Source organism: Pristis pectinata, chromosome 30, assembly GCF_009764475.1.
Source record: "Pristis pectinata isolate sPriPec2 chromosome 30, sPriPec2.1.pri, whole genome shotgun sequence".
Taxonomy (NCBI): Eukaryota; Metazoa; Chordata; class Chondrichthyes; order Rhinopristiformes; family Pristidae; genus Pristis; species Pristis pectinata.
This window is the reverse complement of record NC_067434.1, coordinates 8,459,943-8,487,821: the sequence shown is the minus strand read 5'-3', so window position 1 is coordinate 8,487,821 and position 27,879 is coordinate 8,459,943. Positions and strand designations below refer to the sequence as shown.

The 27,879-nt window shown below is 42.7% G+C and overlaps 1 protein-coding gene across 1 annotated transcript in view; it reads right to left on the bottom strand.

Annotated features, from left to right (window-relative positions):
• LOC127584737 (paladin-like) overlaps positions 1-27,059 on the bottom strand; it is a 210,203-nt gene extending 183,144 nt beyond the window's left edge. Inside the window, 1 exon segment of the mRNA XM_052041651.1 lies at positions 26,700-27,059. The gene's annotated coding sequence lies outside the window, so the exon portion shown is untranslated.
• Positions 27,060-27,879: the final 820 nt, after the last annotated feature.

Sequence of the window (27,879 nt, the reverse complement as noted above, 5' to 3'; positions counted from 1 at the left end):
ATCCAGAGCCAGCTTTTTTAGAGCTTCAATGTAGGGGATGTAGACTGCTACACTGTTGGAAATATTGTCATTTACATGAGACGATTAAGAGATCAGATCACTGTAAGAGATGCGAGAGATCCCCTAGCATTATTCTGAGGGGCAAAAGAGTTATCCTGGTCTCCTGGACAATATTTACCACTCAACCAACGACACTAAAACCGATAATCTAATTATTATCAGAATACCAGTAGTAGGAGCTTTGTGCGTACAATTTGTCTTTTCATGTTCCCTCCATTATAACTAACCGCACTTCAGAAATACTTAAATACAGAAAATGCTAGAGAATGCTCAACAGGACAGGCAATGTCTGTGGTGAGAGAAACTGACTTGAGCTCAATGACCCTTCTTCAGCACTGGTCTTCAAAAGTACTTCACTGGCTGTAAATTACTTGGCATATTCGGAAAGGGACACGAAATGCAATCCTGCCCTTCCACGGAGGAGAGATGTTGGATAACAATCAATAGCCAGGACATTGGCTGAAATCCCCCAGTGTGAGGCAGGGGTTGCTCAGAGGCCCCACTGCAAAGCTGTAGGATATACAGAGGTACCCAGCTTTGAGGAATGTGGGTCTTTTCAGATGTCAACTTTACCAGATTAGGACTTACCAACTATTGTTTCATTGGGCACAGATTTTGGCCGAACAAAGCAGAATTTCTCAATTCCTGCTGCAACCAACTGTATCAAAGTTCAATTTCAATGACAGTTCATTCGAGCTCATTTTAGATACTGAAATTTGACAAAGTGTTTTGAAATTTAAAGCCTTTCTTACTAAATTGCAACTATGATTTTGTAACAAAAAAGCCACTGAAAGTTTTCAAATTAAGCAGTACTTATAGGGCATTAATTTTCTAGCACTAATCCACACCTTCTGAAACTCTGTTTCTGACTGAATTCTCCAGGACCATGGGAATGCTGAAGAAAGTTTCTGATTCCAACTCAGATACCTCACTTGGGAAATGGGTAACTCACGATGTGAGCCTGTACAGAAGATGAGCCAATCGGACCAAAGGACTCATCTAGGCATCGATATCACTCTCACTCTAAATCCACTCCCAGACACTTTATATTATGAGCCACACTGCAGCAATTTTATATACCAGGCTGTCTCATCAGATCCATGTTACTCCATACCAACACATCAGACCCAACACTTCCCCCACCATCCCATCATTTGCCACACCACTCCATACTGTTCTGTCAAATTCCACAGCATACTGAAAACACCACAGGAACAATATTGGGCCTTTGAAGCCCTGATGACTGGAATGAGGATGCTGTGAGAGATGGAATGGTAGCTCTAATCAAGTGGCTCTAGCCTTGTACAAAAAACAAGATGCTGGAGGAACTCAGTGGGTCAGGCAGCAGCTGTGGAAAGAAATGGACAGTTGATGTTTCAGATCAAGACCCTTCAACTGTACTCAACCTAAAACTCTAATTATCCATTTCCCTCCACAGATGCTGCCTGACTTGCTGAGTTCCTCCAGCATTTTGTTTTTCGCTCCAGATTCGAGCATCTAGTCTCTTGTGGCTCTAGCCTTGTGCCAGGATGACCTGCAATTGTATGACCTCTTATTTTACCCTTCAATTCAACTACTTAAATTGAAATCATTCATTTTGAGGAACTTCAGATTCCAGCTCATATTTATTAAATGCTTATGTTCAACCTAGTCAACGTGGGGCAGTCCCTGCAAACATCAGTATAAAAGTATCTAAAATACAAAAAGGAATCACTGAATTTTTGTAATTCCCCCTACACCTGCTTGTTTTATTTGACTAAGGATGCCTGTGATGACTAATAGGATCCTGCTGGCTGCCATCATTGATTCCCTGTGGTTTAGGTGCCCAAGATATTGGGAGTGGTTGTTCAATTCATCACTTCACCACCAGATGCAACAAGATGCATTGAAGGCAAGTCAATTATGGGTTGACTGAACCTTTACCTGTAAATACACATTAACCCTCCATGCTGCTGCTCCATACTGATCTTTAAGTTCGCCGATGATACAACTGATATCAGCCAGTGCAACAACAACTGTGAGATGGAGTACAAAATGATGAGATGAGGTATAAAGCACGAGCAAGACGAAAGTTAGTTGTTGACCTAAGGAAGCCGGGGGGGGGGGGGGGGGGGCGGTGGAGGGGAGGTTGGGGTTGTGAACACAACCCTGTCCTCATCAACAGAGCTGCTGTAGAGACAGCTTCAAGTTCCCAGGCAGCTATAATCACCAGCAACCTCACCTGGTCCCTTCACACTGATGCAGTGATTAAGAAAGCACATCAACGTATTTGCTTTCTTAGACATCTGAGAAAATTTGGCATGTCTATGAGGATTCTCTGAAACTTCTACAGGTGCGCCATCAAAAGTATCCTAACAGGTTCCTAGCATGGCAACTGCTCTGCTCTGGACCAACCGAATCTGCATAGAGTGCTAAACACTGCCCAGTCTATCACAGGCTTATCACTTCCTTCCATTCAGTCCATCTTCATGTTGTGCTACTTTAGGATGACAAACAGTATGATCAATTGCCTGCCACCCTGGCTATTCCTTTTTCTCTCTTCTACCTTCTGGGAGAAGATATATGAGCTTGAAAGCCCAGATGTCCAGATACAAGAACAGTTTCTTCCCCATGCTTCAATCACCTCTTTCACATTGCCTTCCTGGCCACATTCTCATACTCTTAATTTTACCATTATTGTCAATTTAGTGTTTCTTCTAGCACTACAAACTTGCACTAAACTCTTCGCATCATTCTGCTGTTTTGTGCTCATCATATTTATTGTTGTATTTATTTATTACCATGTATACTGTTTATTCTGTGAGCTTCATGTGAGCAAGAAATTTCATTGCACCCTGGTGTATATGACAATAAACTAATCTAATCTACAGGCAAGGATATCTGTGTTCACTTGTCCTACGAAGCTTATGGGGAGAGAGACACTCACATCTTCACTGCTTGTGCACTAAAATGATTGACCCATCTCAGCCCCCTCCAGAGTTTCAAAAAAAAAGTCAGTAAAGCTAATTTTACAAAAAAAGCTGCTACCTCAGCCCTTACAAAAAAAATTCTCCATAACATCGTGCAGGTTCCCTACATAAAAGGGCAGCAATTTATGCCCCCTCCCAGCACAGAGAGAACCCCACTTGGCTGAAAGTAATTATTTTTTTAAAAAAGTAAGAGAGAATAAAAAATTACTGCAGGAAAAAGTAGGAATGATGTGGTGACTTTGGGTGTGTTGAAGAGTAGTTCCATATGAACTGCTAATTAGTCCGTTTCCTTGACACACGTCAACAGCCCTCGCCATGTGTTTGCAGCTCATTTAGTTGAATTTTTAAATGCTTCTGGGAGGAAGCATTCGCCTGAACTGAATGAAGGTCACATTACTTCAGCCCAAGTCCCATGTGGACCCCTGTGGATGATATTCCAGGGATACAGTTGTCAGCGTTGTCTCATAGATTGTTCACTTACAGCCTTTAAATAGGAAAGTCAGAGTGAGTGCAAGGTCGGTCTTCCTCTATCAAAGGGAACTGCTGGCCAGATGCATCCTGAGGCTGCTCACTCACTTCCTTCCATTGGACACTGGCAGTGTTTATACCTTTGTTCTCCAACTGTGTAGACACATGCTGGGTGGTTATCTGCATCGTCTGTGCCCCATAAAAGGAAGAGACAGTGACAGAACTTCCACTCGTTGTGGCAAGAACTTTGTTCATAGGACAGTACAGGAGCAGCAAAAGAATGAAGCGAATTGTATCATGGCTGCTGCAAAGGTAGACACTCCTGAAAGTGGGCAACCTACATACTGAAGAATATCCACACTGTCCTCTTAACTTAAACCAGCAATCTGTTCTGGACTTACTCCTCCTCTTTCCCCACTCAACTCCTCCCCTCTCCCCCAATGATCAGCAGATTAGAGTCCCACATGTTTCCCGTGACTGTTCTTCCACACATGACCTTGACATCAATGGCCATCTGGCCTCTCAACAATGGAGGGCATCACACCCATAGCTTATCCTATCCAATACGAACTGTCCTATCTGCCTGTTATTGTACAGTATAGTCCCAATATCAGCAAAGTGATGGAAGGTGTCATCGACAGTGCTATCACGTGGGCCTCACTCACCAATAACTTGCTCATTGACGCCCAGATGACTCACCAATTTTTTTTTTACAGATGCACTATAGAAAGCATCCTATCTGAATGCATCACAACTTGGTATGGCAGCTGCTCTGCCCAAGACTGTAAGAAATTGCAGAGAGTTGTGAACGCAGCCCAGTCCATCATACAAACCAGCCTCCCCTCCATTGACTCGTCTACACTTCCCACTGCCTCGGGGTAGTAGCCAACATAATCAAGGACCCCTCCCACCCTGGTCACACTCTCTCTTCTCCCCTCTTCCATAGGGCAGAAAATATAAATGCTTGAGAGCACTTACTATCAGGCTTGAGGACAGCTTCTATCCCACTGTTATCAGATTCTTGAACGGTCCTCTTATATTGCTAAAGATTAACTCTTGAACTCCCAATCTACCTCATCGTGGCCCTTGCACTTTCTTTGTGTCCCTGCACTGCACTTTCTCTGTAACTGTAACACCATGTTCTGCTTTGTTTTTCCTTTTTACTACCTCAAATGTACTTATGTATGGAACAATCTGTCTGGTTGGCATGGAAGCACAAGCTTTTCACTGTACCTTGGTACAAGTGACAATAATAAACCACTTCCACTTCCAATCCTAGGGCCGGGTTTCACCAGGACCACTTGCAGCTAGACCCCATCACAGCCTTGCTCCAAGCATGGGCCAGGGAGCAAGATGCAAAAGTAAAGGTGAGACTGACTGTTCATAACATCAAGGTGGCAGTTGACCAAGTCTGGCATCAAGGAGTCTTGCCATAAGGGGAAAGCACTTCAATGGCTGGGGTCAGTCATACCCGACACAAAGATGATTGTGGTTGCTGGAAATCAATCATCCTAACCCCAGGGCATCACTGCAGGAGTTCCACAAGATAGTATTCCAGGTGACCCAACACCTGGAGAGGGTCCCAACAATTTTCAGCTGCTTCCTCAATAACTTTACTTCCTTCAATAAAGGTCAGAAGTGGGGATATTTGCTGATAACCGCACAGTGTTCAATTCCAGTCACAATTCCTCAACAAATAAAGCAGCCATGCCTGCTTGCAGCAAGACCTAGTCAACATTCAGTCATTAGCTGGTAAGTGGCTAGAAACATTCACACTACATGTGAATGTCCATCTCCAACAAAACTTTGAACCATCTACCCTTGACATTCAAAACCATACCATCAAAGTCCCCCACCATCAACATCCTTGGGATTAACACTGACCTGAAACTGAACCAGCCATATGAATACACTAGCTACAAGAGAAGGTCAGAGTTGAAGTACTGAAGTATCCTATGGCTAGTCACTCATCTTCCAACACCCCAAAGCCAAGCCAGGAATGTAATGCTTTAGCCTTTTTTGTGGTACTTGTCAATTGCCTCCTGAAAATATAAATACACTGCATCTACAGGTTCCCCTTATCCACTCTGCTTACTACATCCTCAAATAAATTTTCACTTACTTGGATTAGTGCAACTCCAACTCTCAAACAACTCAGCACCATCCAGGACAAAGCAGCCTGCCTAAGTGATAACCCATCAATAATCCTGAATATCCATTCCCTCTACCACTGGTGCACCTTGGCCACAGTGAGTCCCATCTACAAAATACACTGCAGTTACTCACCCAGGCTACTCCAAATCTGCAACCTCTACCACCTAGAGGACAAGCACACTGGAACACCACCACCTGCAGGTTCCCCTCCAAATTACATACTATCCTGACCTGAAAATATACTACTGTCCCTTCATTGTCACCGGGTCCAAATCCTGGAACTCTCTTCCCAACCACACTGTAAGAAAACATCTGCCAGATGGACAATAGGCAGTTCAAGCTAGTGGCTAACCACCAACTAGGGCAATTAGGGATCAGCAATAAATGCTGACCTTGCCACCAACTCTCAGATCCTGAAACATGAAGAAATTAAAACACACATTCCAGCGCAGTTAACATGCAAGTCTAGATTTCCTACTCTTCCTGCTAACCATGGCAATATCAAGACCAGAACAGCAGCCTACTCTTCCTTCTCAGGTGGGGTGCTCCACTATGATTAATAAATTTGCAGATAACACCGAGATTGGTGGTATACTGGAGAATGAAGAAGACTGTCTAAGGTTACAACAGGATATAGATCAACTGGGAAAGTGAGCAATTTAACTCAGGCAAGCGATGCATTTTGCGAAGTTAAACCAGGGCAGCACGTATACAGTGAATAGCAGGGCCCGAGGGAGTGGTGTTGGATAGATTCAGCTTGGGTTACAAGTACATAGTTCGTTGAAAGTGTGAACACAGGTAGACAGGGTGGTGAGGAAGGCATAGGGCAAGCTTGCCTTCATCAGCTGAGGCAGTGAGTAGAAGAGTTGGGACGTCATGTTACAGTTGTACAAAATGTTGGTTAGGCCGCACTTTACAGCATTGAGTGCAGTTCTGATCAGCACACAATAGAAAGGATGTGGTTAAGCTAGAGAGACTGCAGAAAGGATTCACAAGGACATTAACTTGTACTGGAGGGCTTTAGTCATCAGTAGAGATTGGATAAGCTAGATCTGTTTTCCCTGGAGCAAAGCAAGCCAAGAGGTGACATGATAGAGATGTATAAAATTATGAGAGGCATAGATGTCTGTTTCCCATGGTAAGGGTGTCTAAAACTAGAGGGCATAGGTTTAAGGTGAGAGGGAGAAGACTTAAAGGAGAAAAGAAGGGTAAATTTTTCATACAAAGAGCAGTCAGTATCTGGAACAAGCTGCCAGAGATGGTGGTGGAGGCAGGAAGAGTAACCACACTTACAAGGCATCTTGACAAGTACTTGAATGAGCAAGGCATAGAGGGATATGGAATTAATGCTGGTGAGTGGGATTAATATAGATAGGGATGATGGTTGTCATAAACGCGATGGGCTGAAGGGTGTTTCTATGCCGTACAACTCCATGACTGTACTAATTAGATCTTTCCAGCCTGGAAAAGAAAAGTTTATTCCAACTGTGATCTATGCGACAACCAATCTTCAATCTATGCCACCACACTTCCCTAATACCATGAGCTCTTATCTTGTGCATTAGCCTTTTTTGTGGCACTTGTCAAATGCCTCCTGAAAATATTAATACATTGCACCTACAGGTTCCACTTATCAACTCTGCTTACTACATCCTCAGATAACTCAAGCAAATGTGTCAAACATAATTTACCTTTCATAAAACCATGTTGATTTGGCCTGATTATATCAAGCTTCTCCAAGTGACTAGCTATTTCTTCCTTAGTTTATAAACTCCAGGATCTTCCCAACAATCTATGTTAAGCTAATCGGCATATAGTTTCCTGCTTTGTTATCTTGCTGCCTACTTAAACAATGGTTTCTGTTCTGCTGGTATCTTCTCCGAACTCAGCAAGTTTTTAAAAACCTCAACCAAAGGCTTCACCATGTCTGCAGCCACTTGCTTTAAACACGTGTGTACGGGTCATTGGGACCTGGCAGCTTTTCTGCCTTTAGTCCCATTAGTTTTCCCCAATATCTTGTCCCTTGTGATAGAGATTGCTACAAATTCTTCCATACTGTATGAAACTAGACCATCAGAAATCTTTTGGATACCTTTGCAGTGTCCTCCATTGTGAACAATGATGCAAAGTATTGATTTAACATATCCACCATTTCCTTGTTTCCCATTATTAATACCCGTCTCACTCTCTAGAAGTCCTACACATACACCAACTACTGCCTTCTTTTTCATACATGCATAGAAGCCCTTGCTGTTGGTTTTGATATTACTTGCTCGTTTTATCTCATAATCAACTAGGTGCATTTAGATAAAGAGCCTTAGTCTTTGACTTTTTACACTTCTTCCTTATTCTACTACATGCCTTTGCTTATATTTTCTGCCCCTGCCTGATCACTTTAATTTTCATTTTCCCCCTCGCTATCCTGTAAAACTACTCTCTTATTTATTCTTGACTTATACAGGCCTTTGATCTAGATGATAACATTTTTCGTATTTTCCTAGCTACAAAATATGTATCCCTGTTTGTGATACATCTGTGTCTGAGGCAACGCCCTACATTGCCTCAATTACATTTTTGGGCTATAGCCAACGGGTCCATGTTATATCCCTTAGTCTCTTAGTTTAGGGAACAGGCCCTTTTGTATTTAATAAAAATTCTAACATGTTACAATCATCCTTTCCCAGAACATCCTTTATTATGAAATCATTAAAAAATCCCATCTTACGATGTATGACCAGATCTAAAGCAACTTGTTGGTTTTGCCATGTGTTCTTAAACAAAAACTGCCCAAGTACACTCCACGAACCCCTCCACAAGATTACACTTACAAACTTGAATGCTCTAATCAATATTAAAATTAAAGCTCCCTCTATTTTTGCTGTATCTTTCTTGCAAGCCTCATTTGATTTTTACTCTGTCCTACAGCGTAGCCACCATTAGGGGCCTATAGTCTGCTCCCAGCAGTGACTTTTTTCCAGTGCTATTTCTTATCTTCACACAAACTAACTGTACATCTTGATCTTCTGAGCCAAAATAATTTCTTACTATCTCATCTTTTATTACCTGAGCTATCACACCTCTTTTTCCTTTAGAGTATAGATTCATACAGCATGGGAACAGGTCCTTCAGCCAACCATGCCCATCAGACTGTTGTACCGATCTGTAACTAATCCCATTTGCTCACACAGAAGTAACCTTCTATGCCTTAGCTATTCATGTGCCGGTCTAGAAGAGTTTTCAATGTTGTGATTGCATCTGCCTCCACCACCTCCTCTGGTAGTTTGTTCCAGATTTCAACCACTCTTTGCGTGAAAAACATTCCCCTCAGATCCCCTCTAAAGAAATAGATTTTTGCTGTCTACCCTATCTGTCCCCTTATCAGGTCAACCCTCAGCCTCCTTCAGGGAAAACAAGCTCAGTCTAAGCAATCTCTCCTTATAACTGAAGTCCTCCAATCCAGGCATCATCCTGGTGAATCTTCTCTGTGCCCTCCCCAGCATAACCATATCCTTCCGATATAGTACATCAACCACAATACTCTTAAGTGCCCCCTAATCAATAGAGACACGAGAGACACGAGAGACAGCTGATGCTGGAATGTGGAGCAACAAACAACTTGCTGGAGGAACTCAGTGGGTTGAGCAGCATCTAGCAGATTGTTTGTTGCAGCTTAATCAAGGTTTTGTACAGCTGTAACATGGCATCCCAACTCCTATATTCTATGCCCCATTCAATGAAGACAAGCATGCCACACACCTTCACCAAACTATCAACATGTGCTGGCACTTTCATAGAACTATGGCCTTGTACCTTAAGGGCATTAGGGCCCTCCCATTTACTGGGTACATCCTACCCTTATTTGACTTTCCAAAATACATCACCTCCTACATGTCGGGATTAAACTATGTCTGCAAATGCTCCGCATAACTCTCCAGCTGATCTATAACCTGCTGTAGCCTTAGACAAACTTTTTTGCTGTTTATGATGCCACCAATTTTTGTGTCATCAGCAAACTTACTAATTATAACTCCCCCATTCACATCCAAGTTGTTAATATACATCAGAAATATCAGAGGTCCTTGCACAGATCCTTGCAATACACCACTGTCACAGACTTCCAATCAGAAAAGCATTCGTCCATCAGCACCTTCTGCCTCCCATCACCATGTCAATTTTGGATTCAATTTGCCAGTCTTCCGTGGATCCTACATTCTCTAAGCTCTTCCTGCCTTTCCCTTCATAATGTCAAGTGCCCCAAAATATTCTGTTCCCACCCTGGGTCATACAGTAACCATCTAGTAAAGATTTTCAGATCATATCCATTTATTTCTAATTTCTATTTATTTATTAGTCACGTACATTGAAACACACAGTGAAATGCATCTTTTTGCATTAACAACCAACACAGTCTGAGAATGAGCTGGGGGCAGCCCACAAGTGTCGCCACACTTCCGGCACCAACATAGCATGCCCACAACATCCTAACCCATACATTTTTTTGGAATGTGGGAGGAAACTGGAGCACCTGGAGGAAACCCATGCAGTCACGGGGAGAACGTACGAACTCCTTACAGACAACAGCAGAATTGAACCCGGATCACTGGCACTGTAATAGCATTACACTAACCGCTACACTACTGTGCTGCCCAACACACTACCATGATCTATCTTATTGCAAACATTGTGTAATCCAGATGAAGAGATATTATCTTCTGGTGCATTTCCATCTCTTCCTGCTCTAAGACACTTTGATTACCATTACCCATTTCACTACCTTTCATTACAAGCTTGTCCTCTCTCTTTAACTTTTTAAGTTTCCCTCTACTTACACCTTCCCCATAACTGCTTAGTTTTAAGCCTTACCTAGATCCCCAATTATGCAATTCCCCAGGACTCTGTTCAACTAAACTGAAGCTCATCCCATCAGAACAGCTCCCTCAGTACTGGTGCCAGTGCCCCCATGGATTAAAACTCTTTTCTCCCACACACATCACTGACCCACACTTTCAACTCTCTGATTTTATTCATCCTATCCAATTTACATTTGGCTCAGTTAGTGCTTCTGCTTTTTACTCCTAGCTGCACATACTCCCTCAGAGAACCTCTTTCTCAGTCCTATCTATGTCACTGGTACCTATGTGAACCACATCAACTGGATCTTTCCCCTACTACTCCAAGTTCACCTCCAGCCCTGAGATCTCCTTAACCATAGCACTGGGCAAGCAACACAGCCTCCAGGATTCTTATCCAACTGCAGAGAACTGTATCTATTCCCCGAACTATACAATCCCCTGTCACCAACACATTCCTTTTCACCCCCCAACTTGGATGGTCCTCTCTACCAGAGCCCCTCCGCAGAGTGCTGTGGACAGTTTTCTCATCCTCCCTGAAGTCTTTGGTTTTGTCCACACAGGCTTCAAGGAACATATACCTTTTAGACAGGGCAAAGACTGCTCCAATACAATCCTCTAGATCCCTGTACCTGTCTTACGGTACTAGCACCCTCCTGTGCTTATCCTCTGACCCAATACACAAGTGATATGATGGACACCTGGAACAAAGTGTCCAGGTAATTTTCTCACTTCCTAATGCATCAGTGTCTGAGGCTCAACTCATTAGCAGAGCTCTACACACTGTAGACATTTACTGCAGATGTCATCTCTGTAGATCAGCAGTCTCCACATGTTGCAGCCACATTACCGGTCTTGTCTGTCATAAGTTACTTTACTTGATTGTTTTCAACCAGTATTCATAATTTTAATTATAGTTTAGCCAGTTATTATCTAGATTTAAGGTAGCAATTTTAGTTAGAATTTGGCATGGGATCATAATCCAGTGCAGGTCACCTTAAAATGGACAGAAAATAACCAGCTAATTAATTTCCTACCTTCCTGTAATGTCACTCTTTGATCAACTTGCCACTACTCATACTTCTTAAGTTATCTCCAATGTTTCCTTAAAATATAAACACTGTATTCCTTTTCTCACACTTCAACTAATTCTCCCACTCACCAAAGCCCCCAGTTTTGTACTGTGTAGAATTTATCTTGGAAGTAGACTCAGTGTTACTTACTCTTCAATAAACCAACACAATATGTCCAAGTGAGAAGCAAGTCACGATGGACTTGGGAATGAGCGAGGTATTGCCCGATGGTGGGTCTGTACCAGAAATGGCCTCAGTCCCCACCAGCAGTTACAACCACTCTGCACTGTCTTGCAGGCTGCGGGTTAGTCTGTTTGGATTCACAGACAAGATCCAACAAATATAATGCAAAGATTCTGCAATTCAGCAAAAGCCTAACGGAGCCTGTCAGATCCTTCAAGTGGAAAGACCTTCTGGCCACACAGGCATACAAGTAGTGACTTTTTTTGCCCTGGAAATTCACTCACAGAGTAAAGAAAAACACTATGATACAAGGTGAACTTTACTGAACCTAAACAGTAAATTCAACCTGGGTTTCCCCCCATATGCCTAACGCACAAACACGTGAAGGATACTGGCCATCCCCAGTAACATCATTCATATGCAATGCATGACTGACATCACTTGAGTAAAACTTTAATCACCCACATGTAGCTTGCAGATGGCACAGGCCTCAACAAAGGAACAGACCTTAATTTAAGATATCTTTATTAGTCACATGTACATCGAAACACACAGTGAAATGCATCTATTGCGTAGAGTGTTCTGGGGGCAGCCTGCAAGTATTGCCATGCTTCCGGCACCAACATAGCATGTCCACAACTTCCTAACCCGTACATTTTTGGAATGTGGGAGGAAACCAGAGCATCCGGAAGAAACTCAGGCATACACGGGGAGAATGTACAAACTCCTTACAGACAGCGGCCAGAATTGAACCCAGTCACTGGCGCTGTAATAGCGTTACACTAACCGCTACACTACCGTGCCTGCCATTTGGGGTTTTGGAGTTTAGGCTCATCCAACAAAACTTTAAAGGATCATTCCTAACTAGGCTACTGCTGGGGAGTCAAAGGCTTTGATCTTTCTCAAGGTAGGTTCTTTACATTTTCTCATCCATAGTAATTACTCCCCCCACCATCAGCAATCACCTCCCCCTTACATCGTGCAATCAGTCCACCACACACTCACTTACTTCGGTAAATTTCTCTCAAAATTCAATATTCCATTTCTTGCATAGATATCCATTAAAATTTCAGAATCAAGATACCAGACTAGTAGTAAATAATATCCAGTGTGAAGCATCAGTTACACTAAGGCCTAGTTCTACAGTCTGACAACGATTCATGGTAGAGTAAAGCCAAACCTGCAAACTCTAGTTCTGACCCAGTATCTGGTAATTATGAAAAATAGTGGGGGCTCCAGGACTTTTAAGTGAACTATGGGTAGATGCAGGCTGAAAGACCCAACCAAACCCTAGCTAAAGCTTCCTCATGCTGGTTGCCTCAAGAGTAGCTATACCTCATTAAAGCATTTTTCACCCATTGGCTCAGAATAAAAAAAACTTTTGGAGAAATGATGCCCACTTAAGATAAGATCTTTATTAGTCACATGTACATTGAAACACACAGTGAAACGAATTTTTTTTTGCATAGAGTGTTCTGGGGGGCAGCCTGCAAGCGTCGCCACGCTTCCGGCGCCAACATAACTTGCCCACAACTTCCTAACCCATATGCCTTTGGAATGTGGGAGGAAACCGGAGCACCCAGAGGAAACCCACGCAGACATGGGGAGAACGTACAAACTCCTTACAGACAGCGGCCGGAATTGAACCCGGGTCGCTGGCACTGTAATAGTGTTACGCTAATCGCTACACTACCATGCCTTCTGAACTGAACTGATATACACCCCCAACCTCTTTCCATATGAGCTTCCTGTAATCAATCTGCTCATTCATTAACCTGCAGGCAAACTCTATTTTTATTATCTTTGCAAGTTATGCATCCTTGTTAAACCCAACTATCATCTTGTCCTGGGTCAGTTGACAGCTTTGTTTGCTTCACATTGTAGAGTGACGGTTGCGATTTCAAAGTGGCTCATTGATTCAGTCACAACACAGAACAAAAGCACAGGGCAAGATCACTCAGTCCCACTGCTGTGTGCAAGTCTGAATGCTCCACACCAGCTTGCTCCTTGCCATTCTTCTCCCCCATCGGTATGGTGTTCTACTCCTTTCTCCTTTTTGTTTGTTCATCCAATTTCCATATAAATGCATCTATTCTCTTCCCAGTCATCTCACAGAGCAGCAAGTTCCACATTGTATCTAATCTGAGTCAGTAAATTTCTCCTGAATTCAGAACCAGATTTGTTGGTGACTATCTTTACAATTTTGCCCCATAGTTTATCCAGCCCTTTCTTAATTAGCCCTTTTGCAATTCTAAAGGCTCCTATTCAGTCATCTTTAGTCTTCTCTATTCTTCAACCCCACCCCCTGGCCGATAGTGTTAACAGTTCTCTTGTCACATACTGTCCACCTATTTCAAATCTGCCTTCGTCACTCTTGCCTCAGAAATCACATCCTGACCCTCCCAGTGTTACGCATTCCCCCACCCCGAACTTCTAACTACCACACCCCTTCTCTAAACTCCTTCAATGAGATGATCACCAAATTTTCTATTTTACCAATAACCCCTTGTTGGGATCCCTCCAATCAGGTTTTAGCCCTTGCCACTGTACCTTTAGTTCTGATACAAATTAATGAATCTACTGCAATTATGAGAAAGGTGATCTATCCCTCATCCTGCTTTTCAACCTGGCTTCAACATCTGACATATTAACTGTGCTTTACTGCTCCAGCCCTCTCCACCAGCTGAGTGCATGGCATTTTATACTTCCAAATGCAGCCTATATCACTGGTATTGTTTCTGGTGCTCCCATGGATCTACCCTCTAATCTGCTCTTCTATTTCTCATTGACAAAGGAACAATAGTGTCATCTGTGTGGAGCAGAGTATGAATGCAGTGAGGGGGAACAGATTATGAATGCAGTGAGGGGGGATCAGAGTCAAGCAATGTTATAAATGGTCTGGGTGATGGCACAGATATACGGTGCAAAACTCATCTCAGGATAAAGCACGGTTCACTCTCAGTTCAGTCAGTGTCTAACTAATGGAGTTGGAAACTTATGGTTTCAGTCTTCCTAATATTTAGTTGGAGTATGGTGACACACCTAATAATTAATTACTCAAACAATCAGCCTAATTTTATTTTCTCCCACAGACAACCTGCTCTCATTTCCAATAGCTTTTATTTTGACAAAAGACAATTATTTATCTGTTCCCCAATTTGACTACAACTATGGAATAAAAGACATATAACCCACGCCAAAATAACCGTTATATAATGTCGTAAAGAAACCACTCATGATTAATCAAGCAGATAAATTAAAAAAATAAATGAGCTGTTCATAGTTTAATGGAGGTAAAACTGGCCAGCTTTCTTGATTAGAATTCAGTGACATCAGTTGAAAAGCACTGAATTGGTTGTCCAGGCACCTGCAAGGAACAATGTTAAGGTCCTAACGTTACCCATCACCCATCAATCCATACCTAGGCAACAGTGATTAGTTTCAATAATAATACCACCACCACCAGCAATCTGCACTTACATAGCACTTTTAAAGTACCATAATATCCTAAAACCCTTCAAAAGATAATTTGACAACAAGCTACAAAAGGTATGAGAACATAATATCAACAGCTTGGTTGAAGAGACAGCCTTTTATGGACCATCTTAAAGAAGAAAAGAGGGACAGAGTTAAAGAGATTTAAAATCCAGACCTTATGGTCTTAACAGCCACAATATGCTGCACTGCATTAAACATCTGGATGTGCAAATATCCACAACTGAAGTGTTCTTTATTAGTCACACATATATCGAAACACAGTGAAACACATCTATTTTTGCGTAGAGTGTTCTGGGGTCAGCTCGCAAGTGTCGCCACGCTTCCGGCGCCAACATAGCATGCCCACAACTTCCTAACCTGTACGTCTTTGGAATGTGGGAAGAAACCAGAGCACCCGGAGGAAACCCACACAGACACAGGGAGAACCTACAAACTCCTTACAGACAGCGGCCGGAATTGAACTGGAATTGAAGAGCACAGAGGATTGTCATGCTAGTGAAGATTGCCCCAAATCAGGCTCATGATTACTTTTGTATTTTGTTGAATGCTCAACATCGTGGTTCTAAGGAACTTCTACCCTGCCTGTGCTGGAACAGGTTATTGTGAACCTTAACTTGACACAGCATCTCACTGGGCATAGAAAACCTCACCCACAGCATGCGCATGGTTGAAGCATCTGGGGGGCATATGCCAGTCAGAAAGGGTAATGTTCACATTCTGCCTGGAACTCAGTGTACCAGGCCAGCTGCTGCTATTCTTAAAACCCATGGGATCAAGGCACATCCTGCACATGTCCTGTTCACATGTTCTACATACTCCAAACTCCATTAAAGTGAAGCCTCAAACTGAAAGAGTCCTCCTGTATCTTTGTAAAAGATAATCCTGCAAACCTGTGAGGCCCCATCACTGAATTCCCAATCTTTGGACTATCTGGATTTTGGATTGTTGGGTGGGGGAGGCAAAAAAAAGAATCATCGATCATTGCACCATTCTGCCCATCTTGTTCACATTCACACGGTGCACAGCAGAGCACTAAACACGTATCTGAGGCAGCTCACAACATTCAGCAAAAGAAAAAGGAACTGAAAAGGAGGTTAGGTTGTATTAGGTCGAAACATTAGTCAATGCACAATTATGGAGAGTTCAGGGCTGGGTAAGGGATTCATGGGTGGTCTCAGGTAGGTCCAGTTAATATTTATCCCACTGAGCACATAAAACTAACTAACTTTGGGGTTCTTCCACTGTCCAGGAACTGGTTGGAATGCACAATACACTGCATCACTATTTGCTCAGAACAGAGTGCCATTTACCTCAGTCAAAACTGCATATTGAAAGTGAAACAGGCTAGTACTTTGGACACCCTGTGGTACACCAGCCACATTTCCACAGGTAGTGGAACAAGAAGGTTACAAACTTACTTTGAGGCCATTAACATTCAAATGAATGGAGACAAAAAAAAAATCAGCCCCATGTACCATGCATTCCTCAGTGATGACAATTTGTGAGGCAGCACCTTGACTTTATGTTCTAGCTGACTGCCTATGGTAATCCTTCCAGTAAATCATCAAAGACATTAACCTGGAAATTGGATTTCACCCAGCAAAGGTGTATGAAGTGTGCTAAACAGGTACTGTGTTTAGTACTAATGCCTGTTCAGAAAATTCCCAAAATTCTGAAAAATAAGTAAAGTTTACCTTTATTAAAAATGTTATCTTGGTTGCTGCTTTCAATCATGACTTGGAGTTCCCAATAGCTGATGTCTGCACACAGATGCTACATCTTTGTCACTAATGAGCTTAAGAAATGGTCACAGCCATTGACCGGGGGGGGGGGGAAGAGCTGAAATTTTTCAAACTTGCGAAATTCCAGGAGAGTACCAGAGGATTGGAAAACAGCCGATGTGACTCGCTTATTCAAAAAAAAGGAAGAAGACAGAAGGTGGGGAAGAAGACATAAACCGGTTGGCAAAATGCTAGAGTCAATAATCAGAGGAAATAACTAATCAGTTAGGAAAGCTGAACATAATCAAAGCTAGTCAACATAGTGTTATGAAAGCTAAATCATGTTTGACAAATGAGTTTGAATTCTTTGAGGATGTGACAGGGAGAGTTGATAGAAGGGAACCTGTTGAAGTAGCGTATTTAGATTTCCAAAGGGAATTTGACAAGCTGCCACATAAGAGGCTGGTGCATGAATTAAGAGCACAAGGTATTGCAGAAAGTGTAATAGCATGGACTGAAAACAAAGAGCTGGAATAAATGGGTCCCTTTCAGGCTGGAGAACTGTAACTAATGGAGTACCCCAGAGATCGGTTCTTGGTCTTCAATTGTTTATTTACATTAATGACCTGGAGGAAGGAATGAAATGCAAAGTTTCCAAGTTTGCCAATGATACAAAGATAAGTTGAAAAGCATGTTGTGATGAGGACATTACGATTTTTCAACAGGATATAGATAGAGATTGAGGGATTGGGCACAAACCTGGCAATTGGACATTAACATAGGGAAGCGTGAGGTCAAGGAATCAAAAGACAGATTATTATCTAAATGGAGAGAGACTGCAAATGTGTGAAGTTCAGAAGGATCTAGGTATTCTAGTGCATGAACCACAAAAAGTTAGCAGTCAGGTCCAACAAGGAGTTAAGGCGGCAAACAGCACGTTGGCCTTTATTGCAAAGGGGTTGCAGTTTAAGAATAGGAAGGCTTTGTTACAGTTGTACAGGGTGTTGGCAGAGCCACACCTGGTACACTGTGCACAATTTTAGTCCCCTTACCTAAAAAAGGATGTAGTAGCATTGGAGGCTGTCCAAAGGAGAGTCACTGGCCAATTCCTGGGATGAGAGGGTTGTCCTACCAAAAGAGGCTAGGCAATACGAGTCTGTATTCCTTGGAGTTTAGAAGAATGGACAGGTGACCTTATTCAAACATACAAGATCCTAAGGGGGTTCGTCAGGGTAGATGTTGAGATATGTTCATAGTTGGGAAAGTCACGAACAAGGGGACATAGTAACGAAATCAGGGGCGGGTCATTCAAAACATGGATGTGTAGAAATTTCTTCTCTCAGAGAGTAGAGAATCTCTGGAATTCTCTGCCCCGAGGGTGGTGGAAGCCGGATAATTAGATATATATAAGGTAGAGATAAATAAATATCTGAAACATCAAGGAATTGAGGCTTATGGAGAACTGGCACAGAAAAGGAGTTGAGGCCAGCACAGATGCTGCCACGATCATATTGAATGGGGGGCAGGCTTGAGGGGCCTGGTGACCCACTCCTGCTCCTATTGTCTTGCGTTGTTGGAGCTGTACCGGCCAACTTTCCCCTTTAACCAGCATCACTAAAAAAAACAGATTACAGGTCCTCTCCAGGTTACGATCGCACAACTTATGTACAGCCCGTGCATACAAACAAGCATTTGGGAGACCACAGGATGGATGTGCCGGCTGCTGCAAGGCTGAGGTATCTTCTGCCACTTGGAGACTCAGTTTGCAGTAAAGTTACGACTTGCGAACTGTCCAGGTTATGAACAGTTCACAGCAACGGAACCCTACTGTAACCTGGGGAAGACCTGTAAAATAACCTTAATGTTATTGCATTTCTGTTTGTGGCTAATAGCCAAGCACAAATTGGCTACCATGTTTCCTAGATTACAACACTGGTTCCACTGTAAAGTACTTCATTGGTTGTGAATTGTTTTGGTTACAAAAGGTGTTACATAAATGCAAGTCTCTCTTATCTCTTTGATGTAAGCAACGGAATTCACCAAAATGACATACTCATTTCCTCTGCAGTCTGTGTGTGCTCCCATTGTGCTCAATCTTTATGCTGTTACAGATTGATGATTTGGACTGACTTTAAACTATCACTTTGTGTAATCACTTGATGTCTGAGAAACGAAACAGAATGTTTTACCCTCGTCTCACTGAAGCGCAAACAGTCCATCCAAGAGTAGACTGATGTAAATGGTGCACAATCCAGTTCAAGTCAGTGGGTGAAGTGGTAGGCACTCTGCTAAACTTGGGTTACCATAACAAAAATAACTTACATTTATTTAACATGACAAAATGTTCCAAGGTGTTGCACATTAGCTTTTCCAAATTAATTTGCCACCAAGCCCCTTATGGAGACCTTACAACAGGTGACTAGGTAACTAGTTAGATGACACCGTGATGCATCTAGTAGAGTTGCTGCCTCATATTATCAGCGATTCTGGTTCAATTCTCACCCCCAGAGATGCCTGTGTGCGGTATGCACATTCTCCCCAAGATCACATGGGTTTCCTCCCACATCCCACATGCACAGCAGTCCAGGACTCAGTGGCCATTCTGATCAGAACCACTGGCAGTGAGATCCAGCCCAAGGATGGGTCAAAAAAAGCATGTTTCCTTGAAGGGAAACAGGGAGGCTGAGAAATAGAGAGATTGAAGGAATGTATTATTGTAAACTGGGATTAGCTTTTGAATCTTAAAAGCCATCCCCAACAGATCCAAATTTATAGAGTAGGGTATTTAACTATGAGAGGCAAGAGAAAGCAGCCAGGCCTGATTGTGGTTTAACCCAACATATGTTTTCCCTTACTTCAGTCCTATCTAAAAATTAGGTTACCCAACACAGAGTTCAAATATAGGATCTTCCCAAGTTGCGTAGCCCAGTTATAACATTGAGTTGTGTGATTACCAAGTGACCTCGGAGAGATTATGGCGAAAGTGGCCTTCGGCAGCAGTTCTCCACACCTACAGTGAATAAGGTATTAGTGGCATTCTGGTTAAGTTACTGGACTAGCAGATAGAGTTCCAAACTGTCCAGTCCACCTAGTTTTATTCTCCCCCACTGGGTTCCATCTTCTCATCATCTGCTGCTCATCTGATTCCACTGATCACCTAACAGCTTCTATCCCACCCCCTTCCCTGTACTGCTATATACTGGCAACCTTTCCTCCTCCTGCAGGGTCTTGACCCACAATGTCATCTTACACCTTTTACCCTTATAGATGCTGCTTGACCTGCTGAGTTCTTCCAGCATCCTGTTGTTTGTTCCAAATTCCAACATCTGAAGTCTCTCGTCTTCAAAGTTCTGAACTATTGTCATGAGCTTAAATCCTACCTTGGCAACAGAATTTATAATCAAATAATTAAACAAAAAGCTGGATTTGAAATTAAAACTCAGTAATAGTAACCAAGAAACCACCCAGTGTCGAGAGAACCCATTTGATTCACTAATGTCTTTCAGGGAGGGAAATCTGTAGACCTTATTCAGTATGGCCTTAGTGTATCTCCAGACTCACTAACAGGGTTGATTCTTAACTGCCTCCTCAGTACAGGAGTAATTAAGAATGGACAATAAATGCCAGCGATATCAAATTAAAAATAAAACTCACCCTACTTGCAGTGGTATTCCTTTGAATGCAGTATAAAGCAGCCGTCTGACTCACTATTCACTGTTTCTGCATAGGCTAGTAAAAAGGCCCACTTTTTAAAGTTCAGATAATGCAACACCAGGTATTGATGCTCATCTATGGACATAACCATCTCCTCCTCTGATTTCAGTATTAGACTTTTAAAAAAATGGTGCTGATTATGGTTGTTGTGCTTCAAGTTGATGTGAAACTAAGTGTTTTTGTCTCTTTCTAAAGCACTAAATCTCTGCAGTGATGGGCATCTGACACCACTCTACAAACCACAGCTCAGATACAGAGATCTGAGTGGAGAAATGCTACACTTAACTATACATAACGATTAGGTAGCAAGTAAGAGCATTACCTTTATCAAGACCTAAGCCAGCATGAAACAGTTAGCAAGCAGTAAATTCATTTTTTTTAAATGGAGGCCACGGCAGTTTTGCACAGTAACTCATTTCACACAGTAAGATCCTTGCCAGGACACTAGGAGAATAGTGCCATAGGATCCTTGACTCAAGATCCAATAGAAATGCCCATGGAATTCTGATAATATAAAATATGCAAATGTGACACTAATATAATTACTCCAAGTACAATTGTGCAAACATAGAAAGGGTTCCTGTATTTAACACTTTCTACTAACTGGTCTTGGTTTATTCACAGCAACTACACCTCTGTGTAACCCATTTATGGACTGAAGCCCAATTTTCAAGCTTGTGTCTTTAAGGTGAAGCAGTAAAGCAAGGCTCCATCTGCTTTCTCAACTCATTCTAAAAGATCCCATGGCATTATTTTGAAATGCAAGGTATTCTTCTCAGTGTGCTGGCCAATACTAATTCCTCAACCATCACCAATACAATGGATTATTATTTTACTGTTGGTGGGACCACATAGCGTACAATGTTATCTCCCAATCAAAACTTCATGTGGTTAATTAGCTGCAAAGCACAATAGTGTCTTGAGGTCACAAAATTAGCTCAACTGCAAATTCTCTCTTTTACTTTATACTCCTAATGCAAAATGCAAAAAGCAATCAAACATTTACACAAATAAGCATTTTCTGTAAAGTGCTTGTTAAAATTAGCCAATCTATTTTAACAGAATGCAAAAAAATCAGCTGTATGCCATTGTTCTCAAAGATTGTGAAGTTAAGCACACAAATGCATTAAACAAGAGTGAAATGTTTGTAACCAGAAGCAAAATGTAGGTTTGACTTCTACCCGAGGGCACTGCCATCACAGATGCTAGACTTCAAGCAATTTAATTCATTTTCTCCAGAGAAATAAAGGGAAAAACATACCCAACACAGTCCTCATCCTGATAGGGCGTGAGTACACAAACACCTCATGTCGTTGAGGTTCCACCTGCCCAGTATTGCAAAGGATGTGCCGAGCCTCACTGGCATGAATTTTAGTTGTCCTTCGCAGAAAAGTTTCCGCGGAAATCACTTTTGACCACAAGACCATCAGGAAGTGGCCAGCATAGAATGTCCTGGAGGATCTGTGGGAGAAGGACATGGTATATCCAGTGGGGTGGTTTCCCAAGCAGACTGTCAAAGTCATCGCCAGAACTCACACCAAGACTCCACTTGACTGGCAGTGGGAGGGGCTGTCTCCATCAGATCCTTCCTGCACAGTTAGAGTCTAACTCCCACTGCATGCTGCCCTCAAGATGGCTGCAGTGTAGTGGAGATGATCCTCTGCCTGCTGGTGGACTGTGTGCTTGCCAAGGTGGTCTGGAAAAGGACTGCATAGCCCTTGTTAAGGTTCACCCCATGAAGATGCGTGACAGCAAATTCCGTGATCTATGGGCTATTCCCAGGGATGCATACTGAGACAAACATCAACTGTTGCTGGAAAATCATCAACTTGGTGAAAGAAGCACTTCGGTCTGTCCAAAACTTGTGGGTCTTCCAGAATAAGATGTCCATAATTAAATGCTGGTGATTAGCACATTCCAAGGTGAAGGTGTATTATACTGAAGGATATACTGAAGCTCACTGCAGCCGCCACAAAGGCTTTGCGGGGAAGGACTAGAGTCTAGGGTCCCACCACTACTGGACACTGAGGGGGTGGGCCAGTGTAGCAGCCTCTTAAACACGTCACAGGTGCATTATTCAAGGTGGAAACATGAGTGATGTTGATGCATTGCAAGAGAATGCATTGAACAAATTGTACAATGAATGTATAGAAAGATATATACTGATGGTATTTACTCTTTAGATATTTTTGTTGAAACAAAACAAGAAATATTTGGGCACACAGGATGTTGCACCAAAGTTCCTCAAAACAATGTTTCAGCCCTAGCATCTTTAGCTGCTTCATCAGTACTCTTCCCTCCATTGTGTCAAATGTGGAGATGTTTGCTGGTGAACACATAATATTCTGCTCCATTTGTAAGTAAAAAAATTAAGCACTGTTACCCACAATGGAGAAAGTTCTGAAAAACATGGAGGCTTGGTTGGATATGTGGCATGTTCCATTCATGGCTGACAATATCAAGCCATGGACTTCAGTAAGGCCTTTGACAAGGTACCACATGGGTGACTGGTCCAAAAGATAAGGGCCCATGGGATCCAAGGCAAGTTGGCAAATTGACTTGGCAATAGGAGACAGAGGGTGATGGTAGAGGGTTGTTTTTGTGATTGGATACCTGTGACCAGTGGTGTTCACAGGGATTAGAGCTGGGAACCTTGCTGTTTGTACTATACATGAATGATTTGGATGTGGATGTAGGAGGCATGATCAGTTAAGTTCACATATGACATGAAGATTGGTGGAGTGTACAGGGTAGTCTTAAGTTACAGGGCAGTCCTAAGTTACAGGGTGATAGTGATGTGTTGGTGAAACGGGCTGAGAAATGGCAGATGGAGTTTAATCCTGATAAATGTGAGGTGATGCATTTTGGGAGTATAATGAGGCTAGGACATTCACCATGAATGGCAAGGTCCTAGGGAGTACTGAGGAAAGATGGACCTTGGTTTGCAAGTCCAAAGATCCAGCACAGGTAGATAATGTGGTAAAGAAGGGATGCTGGCCTTCATTAGTTGGGGCATTAAATATAAGAGAAGAGCGGTTAGGCTCCAACTTCATAAAACATTGGTCAGATTCAGCAGAAGTACTGCGAGCATTTCTGGTCACCACACTATAGGAAAGATGTATTAGTGCTGGAGAGGGTGCAGAAGAAATTTACCACAATGTTGCCTGGGATGAAGTGTTTCAGTTACGAGGAAAGACTGGAAAGGTAGGTCTATTTTCCCTGGAGCAGAGCAGGTTAAGAGGGGACATGGTTGAGGTATATAAAATTATAAGTGGTACGATAGGGCAGACTGCAGGAAGCTTTTCTCCTTATCACATGTGAATAAAACAAACGGACATAGATTTAGGGTAAAGGGTATGAGATTTAGAGGGGATCTGAGGGGGACCTTTTTCACCCAGAGAGTGGCGAGTACCTGCAACACACTGCCCGAGAGAGTGGTGGAAGGAGAGTTGCTGATAGCATTTAAGAAGTGTCTGGATGAGCATTTGAATTGCCCAGGCATGGGAGGCTAAGGAACAGGTGCTGCAAGATGGGATTAACACTGAAGGGTGCCCACTGGTCAGTGTGGACGCAGTGGGCCGAATGGCCTGTTTCCATGCTGCATGACTCGTTCTCCAACAAGAGAGAGTCTAACCACCTACACCAGGTATCGCCAACATTTAACAGCAATACCACTGCCAATTCCCAACCATCAACACCCTGTTGGTCACATTGACCAGAAACTTAATCAGTGCAGGCACATAAAACTGTGGCTTTGAGAGCATCCTCTTCCAACTGACATACCTCACCTCCTGACATGCCAAAGCTTTTCCACCATCTAAAAGACCCAACGTGTGCTGGATACTCTCCATTTCCCTAGATGTGTAACTCCAACAAACTTGACATCATCGAAGACAAAGCAGCCCATTTGACTGCCAACACGACCACCACATTAAATATCCACTCCACCTACCATGACAATGCTACGGCTGCAGTGAGTACCATCTTCAAGATATATTGCAGCAACTCACTAAGGCTCCTTTGACAGCAACATCCCAAACCCATGATCTCTGCTGCCTACAAGGACAAAGGCAGCAGGAGTGTGGGAATACCACCAGCTGCAAGTTTGGCTTCAGGTTACATACCACTGTGACTTGTAAAAATGTCTCTTTTTGTTGCTGAGTCAAATTCCTGGAACCTTTTATCTAAAGGCACTGCACGCATGTTCACCACACAGACTGAAGTGCTTCAAGAAAGAACTCTCTAATTCTTAACTAAGGAAATCAATAAAAGATGGCCTCGTCAACAATGCTTGTCCCAAAACTGCATTAAAAATGTACACAGCCTTTAAAAGAAAATTCCATATTCTGAAAATACGTGAACATTCACTCTACATGAAAAACTCTTCCTGTTTATCTCTCTTGTAAAGTCAGTGTCCCGTTTATGCAACGTTGGTGGTATCTGCACATCCTGTTTTTGCAGCCTGGACAAGCACCTACCTATTTTTGTTATCTTGAGTTCCTTTGGGTTTATACCTTCCCTAGATTTTGACTCCGCTTCCTGTGCATCCTGCTCCTTTGTTTCCCAAAGGCACTGACCCATCCTGTGCAATCTCACCCAAATGGGCACATGTCAACTTCAATGGCAATTCCAAACACTATATTGAATTTAACAATGTCACATAATCAGCCATTTCAGTCTTAGCTCACATTTCCAACTTAAATTTTTTATCGTGTCACCTCTTCTGGCATCTCAGACTTTGTTTGTCTCCCCTTATTTGAAAAGGGTCAGAAGACGTTTACCATGATGCTGCCTGGATTAGAGGGTATGAGCTATAAGGAGAGGTTGGACAAACTTGGGTTGTTTTCTCTGGAGCATCAGAGGCTGAGGGGGCGACCCGATAGAAGTATACAAAATTATAAGAGGTATAGATAGGGTAGATAATCAGAGTCTTTTTCCTCGGGTAGAAATATCAAATACTAGAGGGCATGCATTTAAGGCAAGAGGGGGAAAAGTTTAAAAGGACATGTGCAAGGCAAGTTTTTATTTTTTTTACACAAAGAGAGTGGTAGGTGCCTGGAACAGGCTGCCAGGAGTGGTGGTGGAAGCAGATAAGATAGTGACATTAAAGAGACTTTTAGACAGAAACATGAATATGCAGGGAATAGATGGATATGGACCACGTGCAGGCAGAAGGAATTTAGTTTAATTTGGCACTGTGTTCGGCACAGACATCATGAGCTGAAGGGCCTGTTCCTGTGCTGTACTGTTCTGTGTTCTATTAACACTTTCTCCAGACATATCTGTACTATCCCTTTAGAAGTCACTGCCGCCACTTATGTCATGCAGTCTCCCCCATCCTCTGCCATGTTGCCTCTGCCCCACACCCATTTCTGCAATTTAAAACTGGTTTAATTCCTAACTTTTCCTGGATCTGATAAAAGGTATCAACCTGAGTCGATAACCGTTGGTCTCTCTCAGATGCTGCCTGAGTATGCACAGCATTTTCTACTTTTATTTCTGATTTTCAGTGCCTGCAATATTTTGTTTCGGAATAAAATAATCTGCTCTAATGACATTGGTTGAGGGAAAGATATCAGGCAGATGCTGAGAGTAGCTCACCTAAGAGGGTAAATGTGCCTTGGTTTGAAGTCTCACCCTGAGCTGGCAGCTTTCATAGTGCCGCACTCCCTCAGTGCCACATATGGATATCAAGCTCAGTTTTGTGATCAAGTGTCAGATCCACCAAGTTCAGACCAGATGCAACAAACTGGCACCTTCTCTGCCCTGTTACTCAGTTCGCCAGCTGGACATTCAAGCAGTCTTTCGACTTAATACAATCTCCTTAGTGTACTCATACCAGTTCTCGAACAACACCCTTTGCTTTGAAGATGAAACGTTTCATATGTTAACCACTTCCTTTTTTGCATACAACACTGAATGAAAGTCAGCGGCACTCAGTCTTAAAGCAGACCAACTTCACCAGCTTAAATCGGCAACTAAAGGAGAAATAGGAGGAAAATTCGTTACCTGAGCTACTGATTTGGCAGCAAACATTCAATTCCCTTTAACAAAAGTGGACACGTTGAAAAGATTTCAGATCTGAAGAGGAACGCACAGCCCTTACAGCATCTCGATAGAATCCCAGTCAGCACGCCTATGAATGTGAAGAAGTGGTCATGGTAAAATCCAGATACTTTCATCAGCACAAGGCACCAGGTACACCCTGTCATCCGCTCCCTCCGTGCACACATACACAAAGTAACAGGGCAAAACTCGATACCGGAGAATGTGAGGGTGTGCCCTTGCAGAGCAGAATTCATCCACGGCCCTGCCAATCACACGCTGGCTCCTGGCAACAGCCAATCTGGCCACAGCACGGTCTTCCCCAGTTAAATCAAGTTCCAAATCCTTCAAGCAGAGAAAGCCTCTCAGTGTTAATACTTACAGCTACTGTTTCTTGAACTTTGAAGATTGTCGCTATCAAATTATCAGTTAACGAGCCCCTTCCTGTTTTCAACAGTGTGGGGGCGAAGCCGGTTTTAAGCTCCTCATTTTGACTGCACGATAGGTCCTGCCGAGGTCTGTTGCCAGCCGCTCTCCGCGCCCAGGAAGATCGGCTTTCGGATGTTGCAATTGTGTAACTTTCACTGAATGTTGTAAAAACAGAATGGTGCAGCCGGGGAGTCGTTCAGCAGTTCTCAAATCAGCTCCTGTATGGAATGATTACATGCAACAGCGTGTTAGCGTCAACCTGAAATGCTACACATTCGCTAATATTTGAGAGGACGCCAGTTAAAAATATGATTACTATTTTTAAAGAAAGAACTTGAATTCAAATAACCCGTCCTCACACTTCTTGAAGATAGCTCCAAACACCACCTTCTATAGATTGTCATTCCAGGCAAACACTTATACAGTCAATTACAGGCGCTGCTATTGGCACAGTAAGCTCCCACAAACACACATGAGATGAATGACAAATTAATTAGTTTTTTGGCGCCTGTGTTTGAGGGAGGAATGTTGACCAGGACGTTTTCCTTCAATACTATAATTACACGTATTGACTGACATGCTAGGTATGTCTAGTATTTCCACTTTTGCCCATTCTTTGTCATTTTTGAAATAATTTGTACAAGATAAATTATTTCCAAAAAAATTGTCCCGTGAAGACAACACAATCTCATTCACCTCTTCGGTACTTCCACTT